General features: G+C 29.9%; 1 pseudogene across 1 annotated transcript; it reads left to right on the top strand.

Annotated features, from left to right (window-relative positions):
• Window positions 1-8,021: 8,021 nt before the first annotated feature.
• LOC111034584 lies at window positions 8,022-17,944 on the top strand (annotated as a pseudogene). The gene is made up of 3 exons (XR_002604559.1): window positions 8,022-8,153; window positions 9,898-10,574; window positions 17,310-17,944. The product of XR_002604559.1 is annotated as a cuticle protein-like (transcript).
• The last annotated feature ends 2,386 nt before the right edge of the window (window positions 17,945-20,330 follow it).

The following is a 20,330-nucleotide window of genomic DNA, read 5'->3' on the forward strand; positions in this document are numbered from 1 at the left end:
ATTTCATCGCCATTTATCCATAATTCATTAGGTGACATTTTTACAGCAGTCACACATGGTCATATCAAACTATACAGACGATGGCTTTAGATACGCACAATTAGTTAGGTATGTTATTTTTAGGAATAATCCTCCAAAACGTATTATTATGTGACTACTTTGTATGTGTATACCTATAAAAGAATTTGAAATCTAAAAAGAAAAAACTAGTATTATACTAGTTAGAACTCAACCTGGTAGATTTTTTTGTACTATACAGCTAAATAAATCCTTGACAACATTATTAATATTTCAAAAAAGGAAACGCGTATTCATATTATACTTGATATTTTGTCAATCTATATTATGTTCGAGTACTTTAAAATGAAACTTTATATCTAAATCATCCCTTTAGTTTTATTTAAGTACTAAAAAATTTGAAGTATTTAACTATTTAGCATTATTCTAATAAACTGATAACAAAACATGAAATATTTATTAAATATTTTGTTGGTACTTATATATATATAATATCATAATATTGATTGATTTAAAGTATCTAGATATATTTGGGTGTATACTATAGTGATCATTGAATTATTGAAATAAATAACTTTGTAATATTTTATACACGTGTTAAATGCTTAAAGTGTAAAAATAAAAAGTGTTCTTGTAGACGTTGTGTGGAAAAATGGGGTAGATTTTTTTTTAAATATTTTGTGAGCAATGATAAGTCATTGATTACAAAAGACGATTCTGAGTATAGAAAAGTTGCTCTATTGCTTAAATTATTTTTACAAAAGAGTGTTTGGCTGAAGATAATATCTTTAATCAATTTATTGGGAAATTGAAAAAAAAATGACTGCATTGAAGTGCTGACGAGTAACGATCGATATTCTATATACAACTTTTGGAGCTATTTCAGTCATTATATTATACTATTTTATTACGGTTTAAAATAGTTTTTTGAAATATACAATTTAATTGAATAAAAAAAATCTGATAAAATTACCTTGATAGGTGCCTAAAAATATTTTAACCTTTATTTCAAAAGTAATTTAATATTTGTTGTTTTTATCTGTTTTCTTAATTTAAACAGTATATTTATGTTTGTTTAAATCAGTTTTCAAAAAACAATCAGTTACAAAAACAGCTATTTTATAAGTTTTTTATTAAAATATTGTTGTTTAAAATAATAATAAATTTAATTACGTTAATTATGACAGTTTAAAAATACTTAAATACGATTATTACGAACGAACCTATTTTTCATTACAATATATTTATATTATTCTAGATACTTAACTACTCAATAATTATTTTACTTATTTTTTGATAAATTAATTACTTATCTAAGTAATAAATAGCTTAAATTGATCTGTAATAAAATTTAATAAATTAAAACTTTTGCTCTAACTGTAAAATAAACAAGACTTAAACAATTTATATATTATACTAAAAATTGTTTTACTTATTAATATTATTAATTCATCATTAATAATGAAATTCAATTATAATATTAAATAATAATAATAATACTTGTAATAATAAAAAAATACATCAATGTCTCAGCTAAATCAATAAAATATTAAATTTCTAAATTTTTTCTCTTAAACACATATACATAAATGTCATAAATATATTGTTTATTTTAATTGCGTTCAACTCGATACCTCATTGTACAGATTTATACTGTAGAAGTTTCATCATTCATCAAATGATGAATGATAAATGCATTGAGCTCATTTTTTTAGAGAATGAAATGTCGAAGAAGTAATAACTTGAACTTTATTAAAAAGGTTTCAAAATAAGTCTCGTATATAAATTAACACAATAAATTGATCCGATTTACATATTTTTTATTAAATCAAGAATATGTCAATTTATATTCAATTTTAGTCTTTTAGGGATTATGTGTTAAATGTAGAAATAAATAGTAAATGTGTTTTTTTTCGATTTTCCTTACAAAATGTTATTTAAAGTTTCTAAGAATAAGACAATAATAGTTGCATTCGAGTTAAAAAGATTCTGATTATTAATTTTATGTTCATGCCAAAGTATTTTATTTTATAATCAAAAAATATCTTTAAAAAACCAGATCATACTGGATATTTCGTATTGGGCACTACTTTCATTTCATTCTCGTTATTTTCAGTAAGATTGTACAACATTTACTACGTAAATCAAAGACTAAAAATATCTTTGAAAAATTATCTTTCTAAAGTACTTTAATATATTTGTGTCCGATTTCTAATCTAATTTCATTCTTGCTCTTCTAAGAACCGACCACATTTCTGAGAAAAATGTATATGTGTTTAGAAAATTATGTATTGAAATTACAGTTTCAAATGTTATTTTCTTTTTCCATCGAACTTTACCTTTGGCAGTAGGGTCCAACATGTTTAATTTAGTCAAATTAATTGTAGTTAGGTGATTACGCAAGATCTTAATTTGTATCATGATAAAGTTTCATTTCAATTTTATACTTGGATAATGTAATTTTTTTTGATATTTTCAAATCATATATGTAAAAAAACACAATAATGTAATTCCTTGTAAATAATAGTAGTGTGAAATATTAAATGTAAATTATAATATAACTGTATGATACATCATTATAATATTATATTTGAATTTTGAATTGCATAGAGATATGCGAAAATAAATTACAGTCAAGTTTTATTCATATTTTATTGATATTGATTGAGACACTTAAATATAGAATTAAATTTTAATTATATTTTTTATATTAAATTTCAAGCGTAAGGTTTATAATGAAAGTCATAACAAATGTATGTTTCCTTCATTGATCAATGCCGGTCTTTAACAAGGAAACCAAATACATCTTGTATGTTTAACATACTTTAACGTTACTAGAAAGAAGGACACATACAAAAATAATAATTATGCGGTGTTTATAATCAGATTATTCGTTTAAGTAGAGAATTATAACGTATCTACTATACTTATAATATAGGTATACATTTTAATATTTAATATTATATATTTTGTATTGAATGTCAGTTATTATAATTATTCATGTAGTTAGAGTTACGTTTAACACCGCATACAATGTTGAATTCAAATGTATCTATGATTATTGTTTTCGTTATTTTAACGGAATGTTCAAAACTGCTGATTAAAATCACCATTTCTATAGTTAATTATTATATATAAAAACAATAAGTTTTAGGAAAATTTAGATCAATTGTTTTTGAGAAACTTGAGGTGCGCAATTAAAGTTTTTTCTATTAACAAAATTAAATATAACTTAAAATAATATTATATTTTATTGTTCAATGAAAAATTAATTAAACATGTATAAATGAGGATAATCATGCAGAAATAAAAACGTACTGCTTACCATTGAAATTCAGAGTAGTATTCAAACAAAAATAAATTTTACAGTTTTGGTTTCTATGGCATAAATACGTTAAGTACGAGTTTGTTTTAGAATTTTGCTTTATTTTTTTTGGACATTTTTTCAGGGCAGTAAAAATCCCTGTACAAAATAGATAAATTAACCACGTTTAGACATTTTTTAAAGTTTGTATACTTAAAATATGATAGTTACTTGTTTTTTTTTTAGAAAAATACTGAACGACTGAGACAAAGTCTTAACGTCAAAGAAATATAAGAAAGTGTGGACGTTGGTTTTTATTCAATATCATAATACATTTTTAGCACGTACACGCAACTCTTGACAGATTCAATAAATTTAAAACAAAATATTTAGTGCTGTTATTCAATAAAATATACTATAATTTTTTTTCTTATGTAAACTCTATGTTTATTACCGAGTAATTAAGTGCAATTTGTAGAAAGAAATTGTGTAGAATTTGAAGAATTTTTATAGATATTTATGTGCGATGCAATGTCAACATAAGAACACTGCACTTATATTCCGTTTTTATCTCGAAAGCATTTCTTAAAATTGTTTATACATTTAGAAACCTTTTTAGGTCAGTACCAATTATTTCTGGGCTAACCTTTTTTCTCTCGCACCCACAGCTTTATAATTTATAGAATACTCAACTTTTATAATAATACTTGTCTACGTAGATCAATCGACTATCATCATTATAGTTCTATCAATAATTTTTAACATTTTTAGTTATATGAAATGAGGATAAGAAACATACCCGTGGACAATTTGGTTTTAATTTTGAGAAATTATTAAACTTGTACAACATAATAATTTATTGACATGTCGATATGGTCGATATGGATATGACTTAGATCTTAAATTACACGTTATAATATTATGTCTATATGTAATATTCGACGAATATCGCTCCTGGCTGGCGCCTTAAGTAATATTATCTTTCGTATACTATAGTATCGCCCGGGAATGAATATATTGGACAAGGTAGGTAATGCAGTCTAATAATTGTGGCAGGCGTATAATAAAATATTGTATTATAATTGGTCGTGTATTTTGTGTTCAGCGGTTAATTATCAATCTGCCTACTGATCGAATTAAACCGGTCGTAATCGTACTATTATAATGTATTACAGTTCTATGGCGGAACGAAATCGGCAACACATAATAATAGTAAATGATTGTCCGACGAGTCTAGCCGATATTCGCAATGCTAAAGACTAGGGGGCGTTATGCACTTATAACCGCATACCGAGTAATATATTGTGTTTGGTTGCTGCGATGCCTTTCATTGTTGCATCTTTGTGCAGGCAGACCCGCAAATATATAGGAATAATAATACACTGTTCTACACGGCGGCATTGTGTTTTTTGACCCGTGCAGCTCGGATCGAGTACCCGCCAATCGGATCAATTATCACGTCTCTTACCATATTATACGGCTAAACGTTATATAATATCGTAACACGAACGTGATTCAACAGACGATGTTGTATCAATATTATACATATTTGATGCATACTATATTACAGCGCGCTCGTATAATAATATATTAAAACTGTTTAAATGTATTATTTACTATTTTTTGGTTCGCTGAAATGCTGAATCATATTTAAAACATAACGTACTATAAAATGTCTAATAAATACCATGTATACTGTGTGGTGAGCTATGGCCTATATGGGTACCTACTACGATGGTATTACATCCTCAGCGGTGGTCCGATGTTTAAAGTCGCACAATAATGACAAATAATAACACGCTTGATGTTGCGTTCAATATATTACCGTGGCAGGTAATATTGGAATAATAGAGCGATAGAATATAATATTATTATTGATTGGTATATAAAGCACACCGGTTTCAGGAGGATTTTAAATTAAATAATCAACAACTGATTCAACAATGTTGAAATCGAGCGCATGTAGGTTTGCGATACGCCGATACGTTCGTTTTTTGTATAAAGTCTTACACGACCAGTACGGATTTTTATCATCGTATTTTTTTATTCAAACCAACTATTGCGTTCGTCGTACTTAGTATAACGTGTTCGAAAAATATCAGCATCGTGCCCATGATTCATATCAAGAGCTATCGATGGTTCTAACTTGAATGTGTACATGTGATTGATAAAATAGCTATTAATATAATGCGTTTAACACTGCTTAGAGTTATTAATCGTCTTCAATTTTAGCCCACGATAATAATATATATTGTATGTATTTTAATTGAAATGAAATATAATTTGTACCAATATTATTTAAGTTGTTTATTTTACTAGTAATGAACGCAATGACAAAAAATAAATAAATACTATTAATGATGGTATAAAGAAAACTATTTTTTCTCTAATTTATGCTTTAAAAAGAAAATATGAGAAGAAAAACAATATAGGTAGGTAGATATTTATATAAATTAAAAAAATTAAGCTACCACTAGTTTCAACTATTATGAGTTTAGGATCTTCGTTTTAATGTTCAATAAAAAAAAAAATAATAATAAATGAGAAAGTATCTAATATAAAGACAACGAAAATAATTGTTGAATATTTAAAGGTATGCCTTTTAAAACAGCAGATTAATTTAATTTTGAGTTCCTACATACATTTTTAAAAGCAATATCTTACTTTCAATTGATTAGTTTTAAACATATAATACAATACTTTCTAACTATAAGTTATAAAATTCGATGTGAAGTGATTTCCTTCGGTGTGTAGAGTAGAGCTTTACAACTTTTGTAAGGACATTAGACACAAACATGTAATTTTTCACAATATAACAATAAAATAATAATATATATATACGCTCTGTCGGGCTCAGTACAATATAGGTACAAATAATGATAAAGTAGTTGTTTCCCAGGCATTTGCGAAAAAGTACTGATACCAGTAAATATATACAGGATACCGACAGAGATACTGCTATTTTATGTAATGACAATTATAAAAACCTTAAGCATTATTTTATAATTATCTTTTATTTATACTGAAGGTTCATATTTTAGTATTTTTACTATTTTCATTATAATTGTTGTAAACTTTTTGAAAGTATTATGTTTTTGCTAGTTTTTATTATAGAAAAAGTGTTAAGTATACACAAGATTTATCGGGAAATAGTAAATTTTTTTAAAATAATATTATCATAAATGTTAAAAATATTCAAACTATGATTTTAGAAAATAATATTAATTGGTTTTTATATTTATTTTTATCAAATATGTAAATATAGTCTTATAGAATTGCAATATGTTTATTCAAGATACATAGTTTGATTTTTTTACAATCGTTTATCGTTTATAAAACGTCTTATTTAAATACATAATAATATAATATTATGCTCAATCTATTTGATGGATATTTAAATGAAATTTGTTATTATTGGATTACATGTTATAAGAAAATTACATAAGCTTTTTCCAAGATAAGTGCTTAACGACCAGTATTTTCTCTGTGGCTAATAAATAATAATATTCACTACCTATTATTTCCATAATAAAAGTATATCTTTAATTGCTTAAATTTATAAACAAAATGAAACCCACAAATTTCTGAATAAGTTTAAATTTAAATTCTTGCAGCTATTTACATAACACAATTTCAATCTAAAGTCATCTGTTGAGACTAAAAACAAGTGGTTTTGATGTATTATTTTGTAAAGCTTCAAAAGCCGTTGTCACATTTGAGATAAAATAAATATTGTTTTTCTTTGTTTCAATATTTGTATTTTATGAAACAATATCAATTTAGTTTAATTATATAATAATATATAATAAATTTGTAATAACTTAGAGACTAGAGTAACAAGTAATAACTATTTTAATAGGTAATTACTATTATTTTAATAATAATTTAGTCATTTTAAAAAATGTTCGTAAACTTGAAATTATATAGAAGAATATTGTACTATGCATAAGTTGTTAAGTGTTATTATATTATGGCAATTCGTAGGAAAAGGTTAGAAACAAAACAATTATCAATAATTAGTGAAAAATATTTGATAATTTGCTTTATGTTACCTACCTATTAAAAATGACAAATAAAGTTAGCTCAGTTTATTTCAAAGTGAGCCGTTCTTGGTCAATGAGTTTGAGGTAAAAGAAGTATAAATAGGATCATCTAACCCTTTTTTCACTGAAAAATTTGTTTTTTTTTAGTAAAAAAGTCTTTGAAATCTAAAGCGAACAAAACGAAAATCCGACTTTTTTCATGCACATCTAGTGTACATGACGTATCTGGTGTTTAAAAACAGGCGAGGTCGAGTGAATTGGAGCAGTGGTCTACCCTCCAACCAAGTAAAATGCGTTTAATATTACACGGTGACCGTGAGGAGACGAAATTAGCGTGTGTAAGAAAAAAAAAGTTTAAAAAAAATGTAATATCTGTATGACTACATGGAAAATGATAAATTATCAATGTACATCCGGTTCAACCTTAACCGCGGCAATGATGGCGCGAGGGGCGAGGGGGTCACCGGCGACGGTGGCCGGGTTTGACGAGAACAACAGTGGCATTACGTCTAAACCTCGAAAAAAATTAACTGAAATGGTTCTTACACCCGGCGACGAGGCCTGAGGACAAGTAGGGCGTGTTTGGTGCGTTTGTCCTTCGTCCTCGCCGAAAAACCGCCAAAGCCCCCTTCTCCCCTGTCGGATACCCGGTAAACCACCATCGCATCGAGACTATATAAATCGGTTCACCCACATTTGCCAACTATCAATCACCAACGTTTGATCTGTAACTGTCGCAATTCAAGCACACAAATACAGCCACTAAAACCATCAAAATGGCATACATGGTAAGTAACTTTAATGGATAATATTATATAATTTATAAGTTAAATTTTGTAATAGGTACGTTTTATACACTTATGGAAAGTTTGGTTTTGAAAAAAAAATGAATAAATAAATAGAATATATTTTTCGAAGCGTATGCATCTTTCATAACTTCACGCTCCCCGCAATCCTATAGCTTTCGTTGTATTCCGCGTGTTCCGTTGTATTCCGCATTGCGTCTTTTTACGACCAGTCTTTGCATCCGGTATTATACGTGGTTTCAGCATTATTCTGTATAGCTGTTTGTTATTACTACTAATTAATGATTCTGTTTAAAGTAAGACTTTTTGCGATGTATTATTCTGGTGCATAGAAATAATTAACCGTTTTACTGATGATTTTCTGCATATTTTAGTTCGCAATTATTGACCATCATGATTGTAGTAGTTTCGAGCAATTTGTTATGACTAAATTTAAATTTGCATAGGTACCCCTAAAAATGCAATATAGCTTTATTATTTGATTCGCAGAGAAATGAATCGTTATTCAATGTCGTTATCCAATTGAAATTGGACGAGGTAAATTTTTAATACATTTACATTCTGTGGTGTAAAAAATGTGACATAAAAATGTACAACTTTTGGCTATCATCGTGCGCGTATATAATACTGTAACAGTGTAACACACCCTCATAAAATAGTTTAGTGCAATTTGGTAAAAATTATGTTCCTAGTAATTCAAGAATTTATTTTGTACTTATCTTTCTTTCTTATTTCTATGAATTCATTAATATTTATCATTATTATTCATCGTTAAAATAAATTCACATTTTATTTAGTCACGTTTCCAAAATACTTAAATGCTTAAACTTATTTTGTTTTGACTAGGTTAAATGTATTAATAAACTATCAGTTATTTGCCCACTAAGGTATAATATAATAAATAATTATGTAATAAAATAAAGTCTATATAAATACCAATGTGTATATAATATAGTTTCTTCGTATATTTTTATTACAAAACTTATGTAAGACGTAGTTCTGGAAAACGTAATTAAATTAAATTACTTACAATTCATTTTATAGTACTGCTATGTTCTTTAAAAATCGACTACATTAAGTTATCATTTTCAAACATTTTTTTTTAGTACCTACCCACATATAATAAATGTATGTATACAACAGTGATTAAATACACCCTTAATAAGTTATTCAAGTAACATAATTAAAGATTTTTTATAAATTTTGAATTTATCACCCTTTAATAGAGTTTTGACTGACAATACGAGATAATCATTGTTGTTCATTGATTAACTTTTAATTTTCTTGTAAAATATTAAAATATTGTTTCTTTTTAATATTGAAATAGTCGATAATATATAATTAGTCAAAAAAATAATAGTTTGAAGTTGGTCACTTATCTTATGATATTACATCAACGGTAAGAATAACATTAAAATACTCACATAAAATCAACCAAAGTTATTAATTATTATAAAAACAATATTAAAAATAAAAGTTTTGTTTATGTTATATTTTTAAATATTTAAAATCTTGACAAGTACGTACTGGTAAATGAAACAAACCGATACATTGAATACATTTTTTTAAATTAAGTATTCTAATATTCGTCGTGTACTAATTTAAATGTTTATTTGTATTGGAAAAACCAATTGCTGGTTAATAAGTTGAATATTGTATTATGCATAAAGTATACAAAATTATAGCTTATAACACAACAATAATGGTACTTTTATTTTGGTTATAGTTCGTAGTCATCGCCGCCTCCATCTTGGCCACCGCCTACGGATCTCCCGTAGCAGCACCCATCTACGCCGCTGGCCCAGCTTACTCTGCACCCGCATACTCTGCTGCCCCGGCATACGCTGCACCCTCTTCATACTCTGCTCCTTCTTACAAACCCGCTTACAAACCAGCAGCATACGGACACGAATCTTACGATGCCCCAGCTCCATACAACTTCGAATACAGCGTAAACGACCCACACACCTACGACGTCAAGAGCCAATCTGAATACGCCGACGGAAACGGTTACGTCAAGGGATCCTACAGTCTGGTCGAACCCGACGGTTCCACCCGCACTGTCGAATACACCGCTGACGACTACAACGGTTTCAACGCCGTCGTCAAGAAGGAAGGTGGATACGCTGCACCAGCTTACTCTGCACCAGCATACTCTGCACCAGCCTACAAGGCCCCAGCTTACGCTGCCCCAGCCTACTCTGCACCAGCCTACAAGGCCCCAGCTTACGCTGCACCAGCTTACTCTGCACCAGCCTACAAGTCCCCATCTTACTCTGCCCCGGCCTACAAAGCCCCATACTCCGCTCCCTCATACTCCGCCCCAGCCTACAAGGCCCCGTCTTACTCCGCACCAGCTTACTCCGCCCCAGCTTACGCTGCCCCGGCTTACTAAGCTAAACATTTGACTTTTCAAAATCAAAATGTCACTTCTAATTTATTGTTATTTATTTATTTAAATGTAAATATAATAAACAATTAATATTTGCAAATCCGTAAAACTCGAAGTGTATTTATTTATTTATTTATATTAAAATCCTATAATGGCTATTTCGTATCATACGAATAGCGTAAAGAGTATAGTAACCAGAATATAGAACAATAAATAAATAGTATATTTATGTGTCAAATTTAAAAAAAAATGTGATTGAATTTATCATTAAGGTTTAAATTTAATGTATTTAATGTGAGTACGGTAATAGTGATCCAATTACGAACGACTTAAAACTTTATAACACATTGCACAATTTTTAGTGAAAAAAGTGTATAAGCCATGGAGAGAGGATAAATATAATTATTTGTAAATTACGGCTTTGGACGTTGCTCAAATGTGGAACTACAAGAGTTTATTAACCATTGAGTAATACATTTGCCCTTGATCCAGTGGATTTAAGCGATCAACTTGCTAACTATGGCTGCTACATAAATCAATGTCAAATATATTGTACACCTATAAGATCACCTCAATATAAGATTATTAACTATTAAGTGTGAATGGATGACTATGAATGAGTTGGATTATGTTAAGTTGAAAGAAAACCTGTGAAATATCTAATGATATATATCTGCAACAAACATTAACTACAATGAGGCCGATATATTTGTGTTAGTAACTAGGTATATAGTTACTTAATTTCAAGGAAAAATTATAGGCAAATGTTTATTTCAATATGCTACTATTCAAATGTATTGTAAATTTAAGCGGGGTTTTCCTTTAGGCATCTGTTCCAAACAAAAAAAAACTTGATACTACCCATGATATTATAAGAAAATCTTTGAATTTTACATTCAGAACAACTGTTTGTTATTATATTATTTGGTCATTATCATAGAAGGGTAAGCTAAAGTATAGAGGATTTTCTTAAGATAATTAATTTATACCATGAATAAGTATTTAATTATTTCCGTATAGTCATTGTATATTAAGCTTTGATAGTGCGGCGAGGCTGCATTGATAATTTTTAAAGGTGCGTATAAAATGTAGTAGACTACATTTCTAGGTCAATGATTATATAACAACATGCATGTTAAAATTGCTTCAAATTATTTTCACATAAATAACAATAAAAAAATAATATAAAATAATAACAATCAATAAAAAACCATTTTTGGCCAAAAAAAATATTTATTATTAGCACGTACAATAAACTGATGGCCAATAATATTATTTTTTTTTTAACATAAAATGTGTGTTTTCCATTTTCCATGGGTAACTTTTTACTTTGATTAAAACAATGACTAAATAATTATTTACAGTTACGTATTTATATACCAAAAAGTAATGTGTAAATATAACTACTTGACCACTGAAATATTAATTATTATACTAATATCTGATTCAAATAATATATTACAAAAAAATGTTATCAACATTTAAGCTTATCTTTTTTTTAAAAACATAATTGTTAGTATCATGTATAATATTGAAATAATATGTTGACATACTTTAATCATGTACTTATTTCTCTTAGTCAAATATTTAATCATAATGATAGAATTCGCAATATTTTAAACAGTATCGAACTGGGTGGTTTGTATTGACTATGTAGCCATTATTTATATATCTATATTAAATTGCAGTACTTATTTTAATATATTGTTGGCAAAGAATTGTATGTTTAAATATATCAACAATCATATTTTACGCATTCAAACTCTGTAAAAAAAAAAATAATGTCACTATAGCACTGATGATTCCATCATCGCTCTAACAAATGACAGTGCTATAAATATTACACATTCGAATGGTTATAAAAGAATATGTTACCAAGATTTAATAATCTCCAAAACGACTAACCATTAATCAATCAATTGTTTGATATTTTGTTGCACCTATACTATTACCATATTATATTTCAGACCAATTTATTACACACAAGTGACTAGTTAGTTCTGAAATTACCTTATCCCTGAGGACAATATGCTGACTAGGTGCATCAATTATTAATGCGCATGTTCCAAAATATGTTGATCGTATTACGGTTTTGTAACCACTAATGGTATACGTTCATAGTATTGTATACATATTACATATGTGTAAATATGTGAATTTATATGCATATGCGTAGATTGTATTATAAGTTATAACTATTATAACAATAACTTAAATACGTATGAATTCGTATGAATTCTAAGCCAACAACGACTGACCTAATGAATGCAACCAGAATACAATAAATAAAATGGAAAAATGCACATTGCACACGCGAACGAAATTATATTCCTAAAATGAACGCAACACGGAATAACATTTTATGACGAATTGTATCATATTCCATAACGTGAATAAAAAAATATCAATTAGTTTTTCATCAGCAAACACAAAAAACAATGAAATCAAATCTCGTAAAAATACTAAACAAATATCCAAGCACCGTAAGATATGAGTCCAAAATATTTAACACTATACTTTAACAAATTGTTGGTGTAATAATAGAAGGCTAAATAATTATTATTGAGTTCAATGTAGTTTATTTAAGAACTCACATCAAGGAATTCAATTACGTTTGCTTTGTTTTATTACTTAACCTATAATCAGAGTTAACTTCGTCTCGGAAATTATTTATTTGTTGGATATTACTAAAAAAAAGTTTGTAACTGAGTATCTCAATCCGCGTTATAATTGTGTTTATAAAACGCCAACACTAACACAATAAAAACTGAGACAATAATAATAAAACGTCAAACTATTCAATGATGAATGAATCAGCTGTTGTACCTCATAATACGACAATTCGTCAATGTGTTGCAGTTGAGTTGTTACCTAGGCTTAAATGTGTAAAAGGTTTATACACTACAAAAGTTGGAATACTATCAAGTATCAATATTAAAACATATAGCAACTTTAATAATTGATTATATTCCGCATTCATAATATAATATTTTATTTTTTATGAAACTACCTATAATAGTTAATAAATATCTTTTCTTCAAAAGTTTAATTATACTTCGGGTTGTAATGAAAAAAATTACTTTTATTATTTTCAAACATTAAGTTACAACTTTAATATCTGAAACAATTTTCTGTAATTCAAACATTTCAAACAGAATCTTTAAATAATGATAATAGTTACTGTGTATTGGTGGTTACATTTATTTTATTGAAGAATTTCTTACAGCAAATATTACGTTTTAGATGATACCAAATTTTACCGAATTTTGTAACTCTAACACGTATCAAAAAATTCAAAATTGTCTTCGATAAATTCTCAATTTTAACCTAACATAATCAATTATTGTGTTAAGTTGTTGTTTATATTTTTAAGATAATATAAGTGTTTCTTTTGACCTGGGATCATAAGAAATTCGTTTAAAAATTTTTTTATTACACGTATTGTCGGTTGCTATGGTGACATCATTCTTTACTATGATGTACGCGTAATTTATACATACCTATGCCAAACGAAATTCGTCTTAGAATTTCTCGTCATTAAAATGGCATGTTATGATTCAATGTATTTCACACTCATTGCGTTTAAATAATTTTTTTTTTGAATTTTGGCTATTATGATGATTTTTCCAGACCTGTTTTTTGTTTTAAATCGTAGTTAATGATTTATATATTTTTTTGTTTTATCCTTATTACACTGTTACCTTTTTAATATATTAAATAATTTTATAAAAGTTGCATTAGAATGTGTTTGTAAAATTTGTCTCGCCATGTCCCTATCGTAAAAAGCTTAGTTTTGATAAGATCATATACATTTTCAAACTATATGCGAAATATAAAATACGTCGTCGTCAATCTAAAACGTTTTAGATAACGCTATGGCTAGGTATCTTTATAGTTGTTTCGCGATGAACGAATACGACATTATAAAATCATTACATTCTCGTCTTCGATAAGAATCATAGGTATATTATATTATTATGGTGTTAACTGTTTAGTCAATATCAAAAGTCAACACCCAGTCATCACTTGCTATTATGTATGTTCTATAACATCTACACTAATATAGGCACATAATAATATGTTTATCAAGTCCTATAATCGCACAAACCAATATTATTGTTTGAAATAATAATGCTTAATTAACATAACTATACTTACCACAATTTTATGTAATTGGAACACCATATAATAATTATTACCCTGTCCGTCCATTATTAAACTTAGCATCAAATAGTAACGGTAAATAATAATTCAGAGATTATTGATACGTTGTTGTGTTCACTCGTATACTCAAACCTACCCATATAATATTTCATAATACACCTGAGCATCTTTTGTTTGATTATTTGGTTTTGGGATAGTTAGCACATATTCAACGAGTTATTTTTATCGTCGTGCCTCGCGTGTGTTGCATGAAGTGACTACAACATTTCAAAAAAGTTAATAAACGCGTATAATTGCAAGTGAATACTTAAATGAGTACAGCAAGACACGTATGAATAACTTATTACCTAATTAAATGTTAACATACGTCGAGTATTCAAGCATTGAAAAAATATATCAACGATCTCCATCATAGACTTGCCAATTTCAGTATTATTTAATGTTTGGTACTTGACCTAATGCTTAGGGTAATCCTTTAAGGGTCTGCTATTTAAAAACTGTCTGACGTAACTTTCAAAACATAATGGATATGTTTTTCGCGTTACTTGCAGGTAAAACCACCAGCCGGCTAGTCTCTTCCAGTCTCCAGACTCTTGTATATAAAATTATAAGTATCACACATAACATAAAACTTTTTATAAACTGAAAAATACTCGGTTGTTATAATCACATAATATTCTATATTATATTCGTGGGTACGTGTGGCCATAATTTTCCTGTCCAAAATAGGGACACATTTTAAAAGTTTTTAAGAACTACCGATATTATTGGATACAATTTATTATAAAACGCTTCCCACGTAATTATTATGCTAATTGATTTAATTTTTAATATGGATAAATAGTGAAATAAAACATTTCAATACTCATTTTTACAAGACTTATTAGTTGTTGGTACATAATTGTTGGTATTTATAATATAATTATAATAATAAATTGATGATTGAATAATGATAGTGGTCACTAACTGAATAGTGTACCTAAATTGTATGGGTCTAACCATGGACTACTTACATAGTAAAATATTTATTTACCAACAAATTATTAAATAAAGAATGTATATATTTCATTTTCACGAATGCGGGACAAAAGCGGGGCGATTGTGGGGGCCACACTAATGTGGGACTTTTGGTGTGTGTGGTCTTTTGAAATTTATTTTTTAGAGCGAGAGATTCAATGCGCTATTGCATTTACTCGTACCTATGTGTGCACCATAACTCATAAATCGGCAAAAATTGTGTAACTCGTTTATATTTTAAATAGTGACAAATTTAGGGCACTCGTAATTCTACAGAATTAAAAAAAAAAACACTATGCCAGAGGTAAACACACAGCCTTGGTGATGGATTATTGTTACATATTTAACATAAAAGCGTTGGTCGGTCACACGCTATGGGACCGGCTCGCGGCTGTTGGGCACAATCGGCTGTCTCCGTGGGGAGTGGCCGTTTTAAAATTTCTTATAAAACATTACAATATTACATACACCTCGGGGTAGGTCATCGTATGTGACTTACAATGTTTTTTGTGTCGTTGGTCTGAGAAAAAAAAACAAATGGAAAAGTGCTTGGACATAATATATTATATTTTAATAAGTAGATCACCAGCAGTATAAATACAACAGTAACAGCAAGGTTTCGATCAATATTCTGTCCGAAACAGATCACATACAACTCAAATCACACACAACTCAATCAAACAATATGGTTTCTAAGGTATGTGGTTTTTATTTTATGTTATTCGTTGTAAATTATTTTAGTAGAAAATATTATTATTTTTTAATCAACTCATTCTTCTTTAATATAACTAATAACCGATGTTTATATTTTTATTTCGTTTAATTAAAAACGACCACTAGTGACTAGGTAGTTATTATAATGTATTTAAATTAAATGCTTCATTATGAAATTCAATGGTTTAACACTTTTACCAATAATTTTAAATTCTCGATTGTTATCCACGATATTGTTGTTGGTGCTTTAAAGCCAATAGTCTCTGATGATTTCGGAGTTCTACAGTCGTTGAATAAACAATCGAATTCCAAAAATATGAAAGAACAATGGCCCGTTGTTGGACCATCAATAACGTTTACATAAATATTGATTTTTGTCCATTTTAATTATTCAACCAGATTCTATTTTGTTTTGTGTTTATAGCAGTTACGCGTTTGTTGTTTTTATAGACTCTCGTTCAAAATAATATGTTAAATTATTCACATTGGCGATTACATCGTCGCACACGTATCAGTCATTTGATAGAGATAATTATTGTTAAATACAGAACAACTCACGATATTATGAAGTAGGTATAGTTATAGCTTATACGAGTTATACGTATAGGTACTAATAAAAATCGTATATTGATACATACTTAGAACAGACATTATTTAATCTTTGAATATTCAATCGAAAAATAACTCGTTTGAGAGTGTTTATTTATTATAAAAAGTTATATTATCATACAAAAACGTGTGCACAGATCGGCAATACGCGATTGTTTTGATCACGCGGGTACCTACGTCATAGATTCGTACCAAAATAATAATAATCGTATGTTACGATCGCAGGTCGTGATTTTGGCTTCAGCCATGTTGGCCGCCGTCGCCGGATCTCCAGTTTACCCGTCACCCTCTTACTCGGCACCCGCTTACCACGCACCCGCCGCCTACTCCGCGCCCGCTTACCATGCACCCGCCGACTACTCGGCACCCGCCCCGTACAGCTTCGAGTATAGCGTAAACGACCCACACACCTACGACGTCAAGAGCCAACACGAGTACAGCGACGGCAACGGATACGTCAAGGGCTCTTACAGCCTTTTGGAAGCCGACGGTTCCACACGCACCGTTGAATACACCGCCGACGACTACAACGGTTTCAACGCTGTCGTCAAGAACGAAGGTGGATACAAGGCCCCAGCTTACTCTGCACCAGCTTACTCCGCACCAGCCTACAAGCCAGCATACTCTGCACCAGCCTACTCGGCTCCGGCTTACAAGCCAGCGTACTCTGCACCAGCCTACTCGGCTCCGGCCTACAAGGCTCCGTACAGTGCCCCAGCTTACAAACCAGCTTACTAATGACTATACGTCTGTCATTTTCACGTGTCACCGTCCTGCGTGATGAGTTCTGTCTTCTTCTTTAATTTATTTCAATTTCCTTCTCATTGTTTATTTATTTGCGGTAGATTAAAAAAAAACTATGCGCCCGTTAGGAAAATGGCATTTTTTTTTTTACTGTTCCACTTCATCATAGCTACTGCATGCAGCTTCTACGGCCGCGACCACGATGGATTTGAAAATTGTTTCGTCACCACTGCCGAAAACTATTTAGGTCGTGCCATGCTTAAGGTCACCGGAAGATCGTCCAGAATACTGGGCTCGTAGCTTTTCGACAAATTGAAATTCGGGTAGGCAACGCAGTTATGTTTTTTGCGCTGCAGTTGCATATAACTGCGTAATAATTGACGTTCAGTTGTGCACTTATGCGTGAGATTGATGCGTGGTCTCCGGACTTCCCGGAGGCACGGACCTCTAGTGATTAAAAAAAGCAGTTAGGAACATGATTCTGTAATGGTCCGTGTGAAATCCGTTAAAAACGTGAGTACTTGTGTGTTCAGTAGGTACTTGCCAACATGTGAGTATTATGTTTCAAAAATATATTACTCTGCAGATTGTGTGACACGTTACAAAATCAAACATTCCATTGTTGATATTGTTATTAAGAAAGAAGGCATTATCCACTTCTGTATTAACTGTTGAAAATCTTTACAACATTAATTTTCAAAAATGAAATTATATTATATGAAAAAGGTTCTTAGTTTGATTTGCACTGAATATGCATCTAGCTCTGAATATTTTATTTCACGGAAATAATAATAATATATTTATATTTTTATGAATTGGTGAATCTAAATCGCGGAGAAAAATACATTGAAAACAGTATTAATAAAATGCTAGTGCCTTGGAGCAATATTTTCTTGCTGTTACTGACTGGTGTGTGTAAATCATAATTTACATTATAATACGTATGAGTATGCCATTTGCCCACATTAAAATCTGGATATTTGTATGAGTGATTTGTTACCAACCAATTATATTAATAATATGTGATAACATAGTGTTAGCTAGCTGAATTAGCTAGAAGTAGCTCACACACGTGAGTGTATTATAATCGAACTCCATTTCCTCGATACAACTACTAAGAATTAATAGGACTTTCATCTTATTGATGATTTAAATAGGTTACATTTTTAATATTTAAAATACTCCACGAAGGCTACAGTTCGATGTTGTATATTTCTCTTGAGGTTGATATTGCATCGTGTTCCCGACTATGGTATGAGATTAAGTACACAACTTGATAGAGTGTAAGTATGATAAATTAAAAGCAATTTCCTATAGAGTCGTATTCGAGTTGCAGACCACCGCAACGTGACATGTACAGTAAACGACGTCTTAAGCTCGCTTATAGACTATCCTCGATTTTTCAGTAAAATTCAATAAACTGTGATTCATTGTCGAGTATAATATTTCGGTATCGCCCGAATTATGGCCGTGATAAACGTTAATGGCACAGACTTACGTGGTCAGTTGAGTAATAACGAGGTAAAATAAAAATGTTTAATAATACCTATGTTGGAGGAAAGGTTATTTTTTTATAATATTTAAGTCCAGTAAAATCGAAGACTAGGTGTCGACAATTGTTTGAGCGCTATTGCACGTATTTATTTACTCCGAATTATTCGTTAAGGCTTTTAGCCGATAAAATCGAACTGTATTATCAATTTCAACAACAAGATATACAAAAATAATAGTCATAATGATAACGATAATTAAATCAGTGTACATCATTCGTGATGCGATTGAAATGTAAAATTAAATTTTCAAAAAAAGGAAACACAAAAAAAAAATGAATAAGAAACATTGGTCGGTTGCTTTGGGCTTTCTTTGCGGGTGCATGCACACCTCGCCAGTGGTATATAAATTATAATAGCGTGTTTGAAATTCGGTCATGACCGGTGAGGCGCGAACGCAATTACCCGCGTCCTATATGTTGTATGTACAGGATCGCCGCTGCACCAGCGAAGTCAAAAACTTACGGCCACTGCAGCCACTGTGTAAAGTATTATGTCGTCCGCATGCTGCTGCCATATAATATACTAAAACTACCACCGGTGACGGCGCAATATTAATTACTGCGACAACCCACCGCCGCGGGTCCGTGCGATCCGCTTGGGCGTTAATAAATGATTGATCGCGACGACGTCGTCGCTCGCCGTGGTCGCCGAGCAGCAAATAAAATACAAAAAAAAAAAAAAATGTCCGAGTGCGGAACATAATAATAATTTTATTACACGTGTGTACCTACAACTCAGCTACACCATAATAATACATCATAAACGCAGATCGTGACCGTAACCCAACGCGTATTATGCAGCCACGCATAGAGTGCTAAGCGTGTACAATATATTATTATACATGGTATTATACGTGAATGATAACAGTTTTATTATACACTCATTTTATGGGTAGGTACTTAGAGTATTTTCGCTATTCACTTATGAGTGCACGTGATACACGCATTATATTATTATATGTGTATA

This window comes from Myzus persicae, unplaced genomic scaffold, assembly GCF_001856785.1.
Source record: "Myzus persicae strain clone G006 unplaced genomic scaffold, MPER_G0061.0, whole genome shotgun sequence".
In the NCBI taxonomy this organism is placed as follows: domain Eukaryota; kingdom Metazoa; phylum Arthropoda; class Insecta; order Hemiptera; family Aphididae; genus Myzus; species Myzus persicae.